The sequence below is a fragment of the Protopterus annectens genome, chromosome 7.part0, assembly GCF_019279795.1.
Source record: "Protopterus annectens isolate FY-2018-M chromosome 7.part0, PAN1.0, whole genome shotgun sequence".
Lineage (NCBI taxonomy): Eukaryota > Metazoa > Chordata > Ceratodontiformes > Protopteridae > Protopterus > Protopterus annectens.
In genome coordinates, this window is record NC_056739.1 from 608,943,758 (window position 1) to 608,956,643 (window position 12,886).

The window sequence follows — 12,886 nt, forward strand, 5'->3', positions numbered from 1 at the left end:
CGAACACCATATATTCGAGCTGTGAAGTTCGAAAACTGATTATCGCGAAGCCACAGAACACCAAATTCTTTCCCAGGGAAAGAATTTGGTTGGCCATTTCTGTGGCTTTGCGATTTTCAGCACTGTTGTGGAAAGTTACGGGTCAGGTTCAGGTAAGTGTGTGATTGCGCGGACATTAGGGTTAGGGCGCGAGTTAGGGTTAGGGCACGGAAGAGGTGGGTGTGCGATAGTGACAGACTTTAGGGTTAGGGCGGGATAGGTGAATTAGGGTTAGGGTGCGGGTCAGGTGAGTGTGCGATAGTGATGGACCTTAGGGTTAGGGTTAGGGTTTGGGTTAAGGTAAGTGGATAGATAGTAGTGTATGTACAGTTTAGTGTAGGGTTAGATGTAGGATTTTAAGTGTATGTCTGGGGATTGCTGTTTTTTTGGTGTGCTTGTGTTGTGTGTGTGTTCCTTGGAACAGCAATTTTTTTCCCTGGGGAAAAAAAAAATCACTGTTCTAAGCCTTCGATGGTTTTGCACTTCGAGGTTAGAAGTTCGAACATATGGTGTTCGAACTTCTGTCGTTTTGTCGAAGTGATATAGACCCAAGTGCAACTCAGTGCAAGAAATACTGAATGGGTAATTCTGGTGCTGTTTGTTTTGTGGATATGCAGGAGGTCCATCAGAGTGGGGTCTGACAATGCCCTGTATGCCAGGCATAGATCTCCCCTCAAAAGCCTGTAGGAGACAGAATAAAAGGATACGGCCTTGAGGCAGTCTGCATAGGGCATTTTACTTATGTACTATATTCTTTTAGTGATAAACCTCTGTAGATGTTCCAGTTGTTGGATATGCCTGGTTAGGTACATACCAAAGGGGCATTGAACTCAGTGATAAGTCTAATGAATGCTGAATACATTGGAGCAATGACTTCCCTGGACTTAGATGCCATACCTTTGTTTATAATCTGCACAACATAGAATGGTTTCCTCACTACTGTAGACACGTGATGGTCAATGGCTAGATTACAGTCTATGTGTGTCCCTAAGTCCCTGACTATAACGGGTGTGTTGTCAATATGAAATTTACCAGGGCTGGATGACTTCCTGAAGGATATTATTATGCATTTCTTGGCATTTAGTTTTAGTCAGTGACTCTGACACCAGTTGTTTGTCTGTCAGTCCTTTCACGAGAACATTTATGCCAGTGTGGGATTCAATGACAGCTTCTAATTTGCAATAATCTGCAAATTTAGTCAGCCAGAGACCATTGACATTGGCCTTGACTTCAGAGGAAGTAAATGCCCAAAAGGAGCGGTCCAAGGACTGATCCCTGAGGGACTCCACGTGTGAATGGCCTCCTTGTAGAGGTGGACTCCCCAGCTCTAACTTCCTGGGACCTGTCTGTGAGACATTTGGCTATCCACCGAGTGACATACAGGTTTGTACATAACCTCATGAGTTTTTCAACAATGCCTTAGTGGACTAGTGTGTCAAATACTTTGGCCAGGTTAGGGTAGGCAGTGTGAAGCATTTTGCCCTCATCCATTGCTTTGGTGACCTTTTCAAAGAAGTCCACCAGGTTGAGTAGGCATGACCTGTCCTTGACAAAACCAAACTAGGTTGTGTCCAGTGTCTGGAGGTTTACCATATCATTATTGATCATTTCCATGATAATTCTTTCCATGGATTTCCATATAAGACTAGTGAGACTTATGGGTATGTAGTTTCCAGGGTCAGTAGATGGCCTACCTTTGTGCAGAGGGATGACTGTTGCTGTTCTCCCTTCATGAGGTATGAAACCTGTTTTGAGGCTACAGTTAAATAGCAATTCCTGAGGACCTGATAGGTCATGTTTCATGATATTTAGAAGGCATCCAGGGATATTGTCTGGACCCATTGATGGAGGGTTCTTGGCCTTAGAGAGAGCATTAAGGACCTGTTTCTAGTGATAGCAGGGGAGAGTTATATTTTATGGTATTACCTGAGGGAAGGTTGAGGGGGAGAGAGGGGTACAGTTGGAGCTGAATTTATTGGCAAGTAGGTTTGCTATATCTTCTGGCTCAGTAAAGGTGACTCCATTTACAATGTGTTCTGCACACAACTGTGTATTGCCTTTGAGGCTGGGGACATAACTAAAGAATGCCTTGTGGGTGTCCTTGGCCTGGGAGGCCAAATTTACCTCAAATTTGACTTTGGTAGACTTTATTTGTTCTCTCAGTTGTTTGTTTAGTTTGATGAGAGTGCCTTTATCCTACTGAGGGCTGCACCTCCTAATTTGTACTGTGATTTTCTTCCTTCTGTTATACAGCCTGTGACACCCCTTCTGTGCCAGTACTCAAGGAGCTTCAATCCTCACACTGACACCAGTGAGGGACTTTCACTTGGAACAAAAATAGATACACATAGTATTTCTAGAAGCAGCTCTCTGCACCAAGCACAATTTCCCTTAAGAGCACACAGAGAACACATTCAGTCAGGTGGCTGTGTTTCCCTCTCTCCAGACCCCTGGTAATACTCCCCACTGGCACAGCTGTAGAGTTGAGTCCTCAGCTGAGTTTTCCAAGCCAAGTCTTCCACCACCCTTTCTGTGAAACCTGCCATACCTCCCAACCTCATAGCGCAAGAAATCTGGACAAAGCTTGACAAAATGGGGGAGCAAAGGCCCAAAAATAGGGACAGATTTTAAATATTGCTCTTAGAAAGTTTCTAAAGTAAAAGGGTTTCTTTTAACATACATTTTCTGAAAGACGAAGTCTGAAACTCAAATGTATGTCATTATTTAGTGATTTCTATCTTCAGATCATCCAAGTGATTTGCCAGAAAAAACACAAATTTTATGAGGAATAGACCAAAAATATGAGGCAACAGCCTGGACATTCTGTGAAAATCTGGACAGTTGAGAGGTATGAAACCAATGATCTGTGTCCCTGCTGCAAGTAGCTGACACACACACTCTTTGATATTTGATTTTCTCTCTCTCTCTCTCTCTCTCACACACACACACACACACACACACACACACACACACACACACACACACACACACACACACACACACACACTCACACACACACACCTGACACACACACACACACACACACACACACACACACACACACACACACACACACACACACACACACACACACACACACACACACACACACCTGAGAAAGGCTGGCACAGATTTACTTACTCTGCTACTCTTTGCCCATACTATAAGGTAGTTACAATGCCACCAGCCAACTGCTCTAAGGCTCTCACAAGGGTAACCAATTGGGTCTACTTTAAAGCATCAAATTACCACTTCATTGAATCCCACATCATCGAGACGACATCGCCAAAACTGCAGAACATTGAACACCCAGAACATCAAAAACTAACCCTGGGAAAACAACCACTAGCCCAACATAACAAACAAAAACCCTGAAGCAAATCAAACCACCGATGTGGGGGTCCCCTATACCCCCCCTAACTAAATATACCAACTCCGAGATTGCACTACAGTGGAGAATGGACAAAGTTCACCATGGTGGCCAAGTGGTTCTTTTCCCATGGAAAGTTTTCGATGTTTGATGTTCTGCAATTTCGACGATGTTGTCTCAATAATGTGGGATTTGATTAAGTGGTAATTTGATATATTGAAGTAGACCCACCCAATTATACTGAGTGAAATTAATATTAATACAAATGGTAGCGTTTGATCAATGCAACAAAACTCTCAGGAGTGGCCACAGTGTCACCGTGTAAATATAAGTACTCTCAAAAGTTAAAATATTCTCTAAAAGACTAACCACAATGAAAAGATTAAATATATTTAATAATAAATAATAAAAGAACATGAAAATACTAAATATCTATCTACAATAAAACCAGACTTCCAATTGTAGGAAATATTAAAAATAACCCAGATGGATAGATTAACACAGATACAGAAAAATGGTACTTAACTAACCTCACTATATTTTCCTGATTGAGCTAAAGAATTAGAATTCCCTAGTTACTTACTAAAGCAAGGCAAGATGATGTGGATGAGGGGTCCTTCTTTGTCAGGTTTCACAAACAGACTGCTCTGAGACTTTGTCTCATACAATATTAAAACACCATTTCAGTCCTGGATTACAGAATGACATCACATACATCTGATACATTATGGTCATCTGACTTCTAGTTCCTAGATTACCCCCTTTACTAGACAATGAGGTAGAATCCCACACATATATGTTACCATACACACACAAAGTTTTGTTAAGATGTGTTATAGCATCTACAAGCTATAAAACCATTTCAAAACTTCCACCCTTCCAGGGTAGCAGTTAGTTCATCGCTAAGGACAATACAGTAGGATTCCTAATCCTGGTTTTCACAAACATTTCATCTCTGGTTGCAATCAGAACTGTAAGATACAATCTTTATGGCCTAAACCAGGTAATTTAATTTCAGACTATTTCTCATGGTTAGCGGGACTGATATTAACCTCTTTTCTTCCAATATCCTCTGTTACAATATATTCTTTTCAATAGTTACAATAAAATCTGACATACAGCTGTATTTCTTGTCTGTCCAGCAGAACCCACTGTTAGTACATTTTTAACACAAGCAGCTTTACAAATACATTTTCAACACAAGCACCTGTACCAATCAGTTTGTTAGACAAATGTCATATAATTCTTTACAAAACTCCAGCTATCAATACTGGCATATGTTACACATCCACTGCCCTACTTCTGGCACAGCTGGCAATACCTCACATCATCACACAGCCTGTTGATTTTGTGATTCCACCAAGGTGACTTGTTTTTTGAGTTAGTTATGTACTTCTTCCTGGTGGGTACAGCTACCTCTATGCAGCTATTAACATGCTTGTACAGGTTTTCTGTGAACAGTTCTGCATAGGCAGAAGTGTTCTCAGGGTTAATTGGGGCTTGACATTTTGCCAGGTTATCACTTAATAGCAGGAAGTTAGCCTTAGAGCAGTTCCTGAATATTCCAGGTTTAGCTGGGGGGTCCAGGTTTTATTTGTACTTCAAAGGAGACCATTTTGTGGTCTGATCTTACCAGGGAAGATATTACATTAGGGTGTGTGCAGCACTCTCCCATATTAGTGAGGACCAGATCCAGTATGTTTGCAGCCCTGGTTTATTGGCAATCTGGTAAAGGGCGTTCATGTTTACAAACTCCAGGAATCTCTGTGCCTATACGTTTGGTGTTGTAAAGGCTTCTCATTTAATAGTGGGGTAATTAAAGTTACCCATGAATATGGTATTGGGTTGGATGGTGAGTGTTTTTGATACATTTAAATACATAGTATGGGTTTCCTGGGTCATAGAGGAGGACATATAATTTGCAAGGAAGTGGTATTGGATTTTGCCTATGGTGATCCAAACATGGACCAGCTCAAGTGCATTGTGCTGTTTGACCAGCCTTGAGGTATATTTATTTTTGATGTAAACTGAGACACCTCCACCTTTAGTCCCTGTCTGTGTGTAGTAGCTGGTCTAAATGTGTGGAAGGCATTATAATCTTGCACTGCTGGTGTGCTGTCCATGGCTTTACACCATGTCTTAGCGACCGCACAGATGTCAGCATTCTCTAGGGTGAAGACAGCTTCTAGGGAGTGGAGTTATTTGTTCAGACTCCTAGCATTGAGTAGTAATACCTTTAGATTTTCTTGGTTTTGATTTGCTATGTCAGAAGTAGTTTCAGTTTGGCATTGCCTAAAAAAGGCACTATGGGGGAAGACAATGTTTTAGCTAAAATTCAAAAGCCTAGAGGGGAGAGGTATTGACAATCCCTGACAAAGCAGTGTGGTCTGTTAATAATCTCCTTCCATGCTGACAAATATTTCACCCCCGCAGAATGATATCAGAAACTAAGTCAATGATTAAAGTCAGTCATCTTTTGTCCATAATGTGGCATCATCCTTGGAGAAGGTAAAATACTGCTCAATGCTGGGCTCATACCAGCCTGAGACACATATTCTGAGAGCTCGACGATGTCTCTCTTAATACAGTCTAGAGAGGTATGTCTCAGGTCATTTACTCCCACGTGGAGTATGACTGAGTCATATTGGTACTTTGTGGTCCAGTGACCTGAGTACATGTGTAATGTGGCAGATCCTAGCCCCTGACAAGCAACTGACCATGACTTTCTCCTTACTCAGCCTGGTGAGAGGGACATCAGTGTGTCTCCCAATGGAGTCTCCAATGACCAGAGTGTTGGATTGTGTGGTGGCTTGCCTTACTGGATTAGTAGTAGAGGCTCCATGAGATGTGGCTCTATGTGTTGATATGGATGTTGTTTTGAAAGAGTGCATTTGGGGCTTCTGACCGTATTTTTATGTGTACTTTGTCTAGGAGGCATTTGGGGTTTAGGAAGGCTACATTTAAGTGTGTCAGCATATGTGGGTCTATGAGTCTGCTTTAAATTGTGCATGATGGGTGATGCATATGTACTACTGACAGCCTTATTGACATTAGGAGTAGTTTTATGTGAGAAATTTGCTTCCAGTGACATTCTGTAGATTTATCTCTCACATACCATATCAGTTTGAGAATTAACTGACTGTCAGTAAACATGAAACAATTTCTACATTGCATCAGGATGCCCACATACACCAAACTGGTAACAGAGATAGTGGGAAAGTTCATATCCATAGCAAATGACCCTTTTCTATTGATTAGACAGTTGGAGTGACAATATGCAACTTCAGGGGCAGTGCTTGTCATTGCAAACTAGTTGTCTTGTGTGCGGCTAGGTACTGGTGAAATTTCAATTGTGCTTTTACAGGAAAAATGTTTCTCAAGGTGTCTATGTCTGTACAGGGCATTGCCAAACTCTTGATGGTTGGGAAACTGATATGTAGACACTCAAAATTTAAGGATGACGTATTTAGGCAGATACTCTGAAACTAGAAACAAATCAAGCAGTACTTAATGAAAACAAACAATTAGCTTGTCAAGAATGATGAAAAGAGGGGAGTCATGTGAATGGCTACTGCCTGGCTACTACTAGTGCTGGTCTCACCACAACTTCACTCTTTTGGGATACAATGCTCCTTTGCTTCTTCTCTCACCAAAAGCAAAACATTAGCACCAATACCAAGATGAGAAGCAGACCAAGCCTGTTTGGTGATCCACAGTCTTGTCCAAGAAGATACAAGGGTCTGAAGTCTTGTTGTACCTTTTTCCTGATAGATATCTTGAATAGCAACCAGACCAATCAGAAATGTCAAGCATGGATACTCACTGCCCAACCAGAAAGTCAGGAATCAATACACTCTGCTCCTGCTGTCACCAGGAGTAGAATATAAGCAAAAATTCCAAACTGTCACCTATGAAGCCATTATCAGGCTTTATGGTGATCAGCAGTCTCCAGGAAATAATGTTGCTTTGCTCTTTCTCTCATAAGAAAAAAAAAAACAGAAGCACTAATCCCAAGATGACTACTGAAAGACGGAATGTGGGCTGTCCAATAATTGGTGGTATTGCAATAGATGTTTAAAGGTAAGATGAAAAAAGGTTAGTATCCTAAACAGTGCAGTGTGCACTAAGCAGATAGGTATGTAAAAGGGGGTAACTTAAGCTTCAACTGTCTACATGGAGAGTCACCAATTTTAAAAGAACAAGATAAATTGAAAGGGGGTGAGCACTTTTGTATTCTTGTTCTATGGAATACAGTGAAATGGCCAATAAATTTAAATAGTTGAAGGGGAGTGATTTCACAAAATGATAATTTTGTGCTTACTCACAACAGCTAGTGAAAGGAGAGAGGGAAGGAGATATGTGGTCAAATTAACATAAGGGGCAGACAACTAGAAAGACAGTTGTGTTTAAAAAGACAACAGCAACAGAGTGTTGGGAGAGAATTTAAAAAAAGTTCTGTGTGACTCACAAGATACACAACTGTGGTCCCTTTCCCAAGTTTTACTATGCAATTAAAAGCAGAATACAAGTAAAACACAGTGTAAAGAAAACAAATCACAGTATACAAAATAGAAGAAGGCAATAAAGTATTATAAAATGCAAAAAAAGCAAAAGCAAACTAACCTTTCCTTCACAGCAAGTTGTGGCTGAGTCTGGGTGAGCTTTTCCAGCACCGTCTAACACCTTGCATTTTAATAGACTTAGTTCTGTACACAAGTTATTGTTTGATTTGACTACCCATTTATTGCCAGATCTCTTTATTCAATCAAATTATTGTCCTTTGACACCCCCCAGCTATGCCTCCGATGCACATACATAGCAGTGATCTGTCAGAGGAAACAGGTAAAGTGATAGAACAGAGGGCCAGGGAAGTGGCAGAGAGATGTCAAGGATGGGTGTGGGGGGGGGGAGTTTGGATGAAACATTAGCAGAAGTGCCCTTTCAACTCAGATGGAAGAGAGAAGGGGTGATACAGAAGGGATACATACTCAGGTTGTAGATAGGGAAGAAAAAAGAGAAACATGATAGTAAGGAAAACAATAAGGGAACTCAGCAAATGATTGGGTAGTGTTACTAGACAATACAAGGAACATGAAAAGCAAGATGAGGGAGCTTCAAACAGTGAAACAGGAAGACAGAATAAATATTGCTGTTGCCCCAAAACCACAGGCCGAAAATATGAAGGATCAGGATATCTTAGTGCTAAAGTATGGACTGTATAGGGAAAAGAGAGATGGAGGGATTGGGCATGGTGTGGCAAGTTAATTAAGAGGACACTGAGATTAGGGAGGATAAGCACCACCCCATAAATGGACTAAGGACAAGGTTACGATCAGAAGTTAGGTAAGTGGCCATGCTACTTATGGTAGGTCAAGAAAAAGAACATTGTCAAGCAAAGCACCACACTTTGATTTAGCACATTCATCCACTTAATTGTATGACTTCATCAAAATATGTTGTCCACATAAATGACCATCTATTTTATGCAGTAATATTTTATTTTGTACATAGTTTTTAAAATGGTCAGCTGATCAGATTGTATCATATGACAGGGTTGATATATTTAAATGGACTTAACTTTGTAAACAACTTATTGTTTGATTTGACTACCCATGACTTTCTTATTTACTGCCAGACCTCTTTATTTAATTAAGTTATTGGCAAATTTTATTTATAACTAGTTCTCACTTCATGTAATTTATTTTTATTAATGAATCAAGTAACTGAAGAATCAGTCTGATAACTTTAGTTCAGATATCAGTGTTGCACATTGTTGACATTTAGGTATTTGGGATGTCCTAAGTTAAATAACCCCAAACAAACTCCAAAGTAAAATACTGCAATCATAACCAGCACATTTTGATTTGTTAAAGAACCTGTAGTTTAATCATCTAATTCAATTGCATGGTTTTATTCCATTAAATAAAATGGAACTTCTTCAGTTTTATTTCGTGGAATGCAAGAACTCAATTAAATTGTATAATTAAAGTGTGACTTCCTCCATAGATCAACATTTAGTGATTGTGATGTCCTAAGTCAGGCATTTTAAGTATCACCTACTTAACATTGCCACAGATTATCTGAATACCCTGTTTAATGAAACACATGGGTATTTCACAACTTTATTACACAAAATATATAGACTTGTTTTACCTACTTTCTCTTCTGTTCACATTCTTTTGTCATGTAAGACCATGACCTTGGACTCTTTTTGTGCGGCCTAAAATTGTACACTGCAGTTTCCTCCAAACATGTTTTAACTTTTCATTCGGTGCAAGTGGAATATGACAAATAGTTCCTTAACTATTCGTTTTAATTTTTTCCTTTAGGATAGGAACGCTTGTTTCTGTTCCACGTGTGTGCTCTTCCTTTCATAAATAATACTGCAACACCACCTCTGTCCTGCTGATGTAACAAACAGATATACTATGCATCAGTGAGAATAAATACTTAATACTTATTTGGTAAGTAGGGTTGGCTCCATATCATGTTATATATATATATATATATATATATATATATATATATATATATATATACATATATATATATATATATATATATATATATATATATATATATATATATATATATATATATATATATATATATATATATATATATATATATATATATATATATATATATATATATATATATATATATATATATATACATACAGTATATATTTATATATATATATATATATATATATATATATATATATATATATATATATATACAGTATACATATATATTTGTGTCTTTTGGCTATTCCCAGTTAGGGGTCACCACAGCGGAACTCCAGTCCGCTAATGATTGGCAGTTGATTTTTATGTACCGGCTTGCCAGGCCTGATGCACAACCTTCATTCATATATATATATATATATATATATATATATATATATATATATATATATATATATATATATATATATACTATGTTTATCCATTCTATCTATACATGTTCAGTCTTCAAAATCATCTGAGGTAACAAAATAAAACCCAAACATAAAGGTACTGCTATTCAATGATAGCAGCCTCAGCAAAATAAAAAAAAAACACTCCCTACAGGCACTGCTTACCCTGGAATGTATTGATATATATATTGTCATGGAAACCTGGTTCAAGGCCATTGACAGTGCCCCATCTGTGCCAGGTTTCAACACCTACCACATGTTGAGGCTTACTGCACTAGATGAAAGCACTAAAGCTGGCAGTGTCTCCATATTTGTAACATAAAATATCACCTACAGACTCATTAGACAGGATGACTACCTGGAACTCCTCCACATCCAACTTGCCATTAACAAAATCCTTTATCACATCATATGTATCTACAGGGCCCCTCTCTATGTACCCCTTGGCCCATACCTCCTACCTGACAAATATGGAGTCTCTATGAATAAGGCCAAACACCATCCTCCTAGGAGACTTCAACTACCCCTCCATCAGCTGGGACATGTACGCATCCCTTGACATGTATTTCAAAGATTTCTGAACTTTATATATACAAACACTGTGGACCAGTTAGTCTGCACTCCGTCTAGGCAGGATAAAATTATGTACTTGGTCCTCAATATAGAACAGTTATTTTTTTCCACCAGCTGTAACTTCCTCCCTCATCAATTCGGACCATAAATCAGTGACATTCACCATAAGAATGAACCTGGTAGCATCCTCAAATAACCCCAATATTCACATATTATGTGAAGGTGATCTACAAAAACTAACTGATGACCTGGTTAAATTCAACATCCCCCTCCAACCTGATAATTCCTTTGCGTATGCAGATTCCTTTACCCCCAAATTTTATGCAGATGTGAATAGCTGCACAGATGCATCTGTCCCCCTCCAAAACAAATATGATTCCAAATTTAAAAATAAACAGGTTCTAAAATAAAATAATAAAAAACATTGCATGTAGTAATAAATGTAACTATCAAGATGTCAAAAATGCTCCTGATAAACTTAACAAGAAACTCCAATCCCTAATCAAAGCAAACAAAGTTAGACATGAGGTGAAATAGCCACTCAGGAAAAAGACAACCATAAAGCCTTCTTTACATATGTTAGAAACCTCATAAAAATGCTGAGCACTGCATAGAGCTAATAGAAAATGATATCACATACACAGACCCTAAGAACATAGCCAGTGTACTAGTGTATAAATCTAGCTCTAATTTCACACACACACACACACACACACACACACACACACACACACACACACACACACACACACACACACACACACACACATGCACATCCTGTAATCTACAACCCCTTCAAAGTACTGTCTCAAGGCCAAGAACACTGCTTCTATGGGGCTGGAATAACATACCAGTCTGCCTACTGACCAGCCTGAAACAGTGCCTGTAACCCCCCATGGTCGATATTCAATATCAGTGTCCAAAGAGTCTTTGGGCCAGGTGAATTGAGGGCAGCAACAGTATTCCCCTGCACAAGGATGGGGCATTAAAAAACCCAGGTAATTAGAGACCCATAAAACTGACCAGCTTCATCTGTAAGGCTATGGAGAGGCTCATTATGAAATTAATAAATAAGGAAATAGGTAACATACAAGCTCTTGACCTAAGCCAGTTCGATTGTGTCAAGGGAAAATCCTGCCTGCTTAACCTGGTTGACTTCTTTGAGAAGGTTACTAAAGTAATGGATGAGAAAAAGTCCATTCACACCACATATCTAGAGCTTGCAAAGGTGTTCAACAACATTCCATACTCGGGCATTGCTGATAAAATCTCCCAGCTAATGTTAAACCCTATGAAACTCATCGGATATCAAAGTGTTTTACAAATAGAACCCAGGAAATTAAATAGGCAACTCTACCTCCTCTAAAAGACCTGTCAGTTGTGGGGTACCCCCAGGGTTCAGTCCTTGGGCCACTCCTTTTTAGTATTTACTTCTCGGAGGTCAAAGCTAGTTTTAAAGGTTTCTTGTTGACCAAGTTTCCTGCTGACAGCAAACTCAGTGCTATCAACTCTCCAGAGAACACCAAGGTCTTCCCAGAGGGGCTTTTATAAACATGGACTAAAACTAAATACAAAAAATGTATAATAGTCTGCTTGGGGAAGCAAAGTGTTCCCTGTAGCTATTACACTGACAACATAGCCCTGAAAACTGATTATATTGTGAGCTACCAGGTATCCTATGTGGACAACAAACTGTCCTTTGATCACCATGTATCCACTAGTATAAGAAAAACTTTTTCTTTGTACAGCTTATTAAGAAGGGTATGACATCCAGGTCCAGAGGTGTGATCATTCCACTGCAGTTGGCAATTATTAGGCTGATTATGGAGTATTAATGCCTCCATCAGTATATATTCTGTAAGTAGAACTAACATAACTCGAACGACTACCCCACTTTCTCATCAGGAAAATCAAATGCCTATATCATAAAAATGACTCTGACCAAGTGACCATCTCAGGGTCTTATCCCTTTTCTTTATTAT